The sequence below is a fragment of the Centroberyx gerrardi genome, chromosome 6 (genome assembly GCF_048128805.1).
Source record: "Centroberyx gerrardi isolate f3 chromosome 6, fCenGer3.hap1.cur.20231027, whole genome shotgun sequence".
In the NCBI taxonomy this organism is placed as follows: Eukaryota; Metazoa; Chordata; class Actinopteri; order Beryciformes; family Berycidae; genus Centroberyx; species Centroberyx gerrardi.
Window position 1 is genome coordinate 33799042 of NC_136002.1, and position 4946 is coordinate 33803987.

General features: G+C 41.2%; 1 protein-coding gene across 1 annotated transcript in view; it reads left to right on the forward strand.

The window, feature by feature from the left end:
• The window catches only part of mmp23bb (matrix metallopeptidase 23bb), an 8270-nt gene extending 7220 nt beyond the window's left edge, over positions 1-1050 (forward strand). The window contains exon 9 of the mRNA XM_078283957.1: positions 1-1050. This exon is cut by the window's left edge and continues 1205 nt beyond it. The gene's annotated coding sequence lies outside the window, so the exon portion shown is untranslated.
• The last annotated feature ends 3896 nt before the right edge of the window (positions 1051-4946 follow it).

Genomic DNA, 4946 nt, shown 5'->3' on the forward strand with positions numbered 1-4946 from the left:
CTCCTCTCCCTCTGTCTCCCACCATGGAGCTACGATGGAGGGATCCCTCTACAAATAACATAAAACCAGAGGTGGGGACTCGAGTCACATGACTTGGACTCGAGTCACATGACTTGGACTCGAGTCTCAGTTTTAACTGATGAGACTTGACTTGCTGCATGAAGAGAAGACTTGAGACTTGACTTGACTTGGGTTCTGGTGACTTGGGACTTGACTCTGACTTGTACTTTGATGACTTGAAAAGGTTTCTAAAGTCTTGACTTGAGATCTTGTGTTTGTGTAAATGACTTAGATTGAAAGTGATGAGATTTGTTCCAGCGGACGACTGAATTTAAATTCTGTTTTCTGAATTTGTATGGAATGATTGAATTTATTGAAGTTGAAACTGATTATAGAAATCAAACTCATGATGCTCTTACCAAGTTTTTATCCTATTAAAACCATATTGCATTGAAAAGTCCTAGATATTTAGTTTTCTTTAAGATATTAAATTGATACTGGACCAGTTCAGATCAGGTTCCTCCAGTAAAGAATTATTATCTCTTCTTATAAAACAGAATTAAACTCTAAATATTAAATAATTCACCAACACTTTTACCTCTTGCTTTGCTTTTTCTTCCTGTTCTATTTTACTTGCTTTTAATTCTCGTTTTCTTGTAACATTTTGAGATTTGTGTTATAAATAAAATGCAATATTATTACTCTGAAGCACTTGTAATTAATAGATGGAGTTTGTCCATCCAGCTTTTTTTTTACATTTAATTATGAGTTTTTTGGATGTTAGAACGATGCCTGAAGGTCCTTGACAGAAATGTTGCCTCCTAATAAATGTCTTATGGTTTGATGTGTGACAGACAGTGTGCCGGTGTTACGGTTCAGTCAGTCAGTATAAATGTAGTGAATCTCATTTACATAAACAGAACCATCATCTGCTTTGATGTTGTGCTGTCAGTCCATATGTAAGAGTAGGTGTCGCTTTTTTCTTTTTGGAACAAAACTTTATTTATTCATTTTTAGAACACCTATCTCCTATTAAAAAAACTATTTACAGCCTTGTATGTTAAAAGTTTTTGAATCAAACATCACAAAGTTAAACTTCAGAGTACAAACAGGGAATCAGAGACGCTGTATAAAACCTGGAGGATGTGATGCTTTGGCAGGAGATTACACACAAAACACTGATCTACACAGTCTGAAACACTTATTTTTAAAAATGCAAATAAAATAATGTTACAGTTCAGTCCAGGATTAGATTTGATGAATTTACACCTGATGGAACAAAAGAAAAGAAGAGAAAAGAAAGAAAAACAAGTCCTGGGTCAGATTTAACCCTCCATGACCCAGATTGGTTGTTTTTCTGTCTGGTCTGTTTTTCAGATCTGGGTCAAACCGGCTGCGTTAACACTGACAGATCTGATGGGTTTTATTGTCCTGAGGCTGTCTAGACAGGAGGGGGGGGGGGGGGGGGGGGGGGTCCAGCGGTGATGTGTTTTTGTCGCCAAACCAGAAGTTCGCTCCTCCACGGTTCGTTGGCCGCAGCTCCACTGTAACTTCAAAGGGTTTTGATGTAGTTTTGGATTGATGATGAAAATAAGCTCTGTGTTTAACAGTCTATGACATTCATATACTTTGTTATATGAGATAATCTTCTGCTTTCACAAATTTTAAAGCATGTAATCCATAAAAAGCTAATGCTAGGCTAACCAACATCTCCAACGACTTCAGCTTCAGGCGGCGAGCAGCTGAAACAAGCTGCACATCTGGACTCTACACTCTGAAGTGAGAACAGCAGCTCTGCAGGTCAGAGGCTTCATGTTCTGCAGAGGGACTGTAGTCCAGTTTGAAGACAGTCAGCCGTCTGTCAGTCCTGCTTCCTGACTCTCGTCCCTCCGCTCTTCGGTCATCAGCGGCTTGTTCTCGCTCAGAGAAACAATCGAGCCAATCAGAGCCTTTGTGGGCGGGACTAAAGTTTGAACCGTTCATACAGCGGTTTTTCATTGGCGTTTTGGCAGAATAATATTTGTTGAAATCACCTCTTCAACCAACAGATCGTCTTTGCAAAGACGATATTTTTTGTCAAAATCAACTGACTGCCGAATACGTCGGTCACTAGTGATTGGTTCAGAGAAAATCAACCCCCCCACACCGAAAATGATTAAAGGTCACATGGTGTAAACAGGACTCCCTCTCCTCTGTGATGATAAAGGAGTTGGATGTGTATCTAAACATGGTGAAAGTATCAAAACTAAATCCACACAATCCATATTAGAAAAGCGAGCCTCTAAACGAGCCGTTTGGACTTCCGTAACTTTGCGGCGTCACAAAGGTTCGCTCATTATCATTTCTGTAAGAAATAATAGACTAACAAAGTGTTTTTTTCAAAGCGGTCGAGCGGTCGTCATCGTTTATTACCGGAGAGTTTTCCCTACCTGTAGCCGCCGGGCCGCGGCGTCTCACGTTTCGCTCTCGAAACGGTTAGCCGATCGGAACGGAGGGTCGTGAATATTAATGAGCCTTAAAGACACGGAGACAGAAACGGCCTGTTCTTGGTAAGGCTCAGAGAGATGCTGGAAAATGAACGTGGAGAAATGGATTGAGAGTGTTTTTGGTTCATGACACCACACACACAGCTTTGAATGGACAGAAAGACACTAAATAAAACTCTGGACAGAATATGGGAGCTTTAACTAGGAGGAAATCTCAGGCTGAATAATGGAGTGGGAACAAAATGGACATTCAGTCTGAATATCAGGATGCCATTTGTTAGCAACTTACTTTATTAGAAAAAACCTTCATAAGTCACGAATGAACGAACTACTTTAATAGTTTATTTTATCTCACAGAATGAAACATTAAAACATCCTTAAGCTCGTCTGAACCACAGATTTATTTTCAGGCTTTTAACCAAAACCACATTCAGATCCTTCAGAGGAACCGAGGCTCGAACTGCCAACTCACTTCCTGGTTTCCGGCAGACAGGGGGCGCTGTGACCAAACTGCTGCTTCTTCTTCTGGGCTTTTCCCTTTCTGTCATCACACAGAAAACCTTGAGGTGACTCATTTCTGAATTTATTACCGGTCAGACTACACTTTTATACTTTTACCTTTGTGGTTTCATTAGACATGTCTGGATGACACACACACACACACACACACACACACACACACACACACACACACACTTCCATAAATGCTTAAGAGTTAAAGAACAAACTAGAGAGTAAAACAAACAAACAAACAAACAAACAAACAAACAAACAAACAAACAGAACCAACAAAGGATGAACTGAAAAGAGAGCAACATTTTCCTTGTTCAATAACAAAGATCGTGTTGCAGCGGTCGAAGCGAGATGAGTCACTCCCGCCTATTTCCGTCTTCACTTACACCCGTTCGGCTGACTAGACCGCTTCTGATTGGCTGACAGTGAGTGACGCGTCTCTCGGCCGGTCCAGTGTCGTTTTTACAGGAGGCTCAACTGATTTAAACTCATTTCAACTGTTCAGTCGCATCCACTGCTGCTCCGAAGACTGAAGCAGAGAGAAACAGTTTCATCTCTCTGCTGGAGGAACGAAGTGAACTGTCTTGATAGTTTAGACTCTCTGGTGTTTTGTTCTCTGCGGATCTGCCGCCATCTTGTGGCTGAACCCAGTTACTGCAGTTCACTGCTCTCCTTACTGCTGCTGTTGTGTGTGTGTGCGTGGCTACAACTGACGATTATTTTCATTATCGATGAATCTATCGATTATTTTTTTAATTAATAATTTAGTCTAAAATGTCACGTTGAAGACAGATGTCCATCTCAGTCCAGAGTCCAGAGTGATTCTTCAGGTTTCTTCCTCAGTCTGAGCAGCAGACAGAAACACAAAGATTCATTTAATAAAGAGATGAAACAGAAACAGCAAATCTGAGAAGCTGCAACCAGAAAAGGTTTGGTGTTTTTAATTTGATCAATAACTAAAACGATTAAGCAACTGATCAACTAATGGTTTCAGTGTCATTATCCACCATGTTTGACAGAGAACAGTCAGAACAGTCAGAGAACAGTCAGAGAACAGACAGAAAAGTCAGAGAACAGACAGAAAAGTCAGAGAACAGACAGAACAGACAGAGAACAGACAGAAAAGTCAGAGAACAGACAGAACAGACAGAGAACAGACAGAGAACAGAAAACAGTCAGAGAACAGTCAGAACAGACAGAGAACAGTCAGAGAACAGTCAGAGAACAGACAGAGAACAGTCAGAGAACAGACAGAGAACAGTCAGAACAGACAGAGAACAGTCAGAGAACAGTCTGAACAGACAGAGAACAGTCAGAACAGTCTGAACAGTCAGAGAACAGACAGAGAACAGTCAGAACAGACAGAGAACAGTCAGAACAGTCAGAGAACAGTCAGAACAGTCAGAGAACAGTCAGAGAACAGACAGAAAAGTCAGAGAACAGACAGAAAAGTCAGAGAACAGACAGAAAAGTCAGAGAACAGACAGAACAGACAGAGAACAGACAGAGAACAGTCAGAACAGACAGAGAACAGTCAGAGAACAGTCTGAACAGACAGAGAACAGTCAGAGAACAGTCTGAACAGACAGAGAACAGTCAGAACAGTCTGAACAGTCAGAGAACAGTCAGAGAACAGTCAGAGAACAGACAGAGAACAGTCAGAGAACAGTCAGAGAACAGTCAGAACAGTCAGAGAACAGTCAGAGAACAGTCAGAGAACAGTCAGAACAGACAGAGAACAGTCAGAGAACAGTCAGAGAACAGACAGAGAACAGTCAGAGAACAGTCAGAACAGTCAGAGAACAGTCAGAGAACAGACAGAACAGTCAGAGAACAGTCAGAGAACAGACAGAACAGTCAGAGAACAGACAGAACAGTCAGAGAACAGACAGAGAACAGTCAGAGAACAGTCAGAGAACAGTCAGAGAACAGTCTGAACAGTCAGAG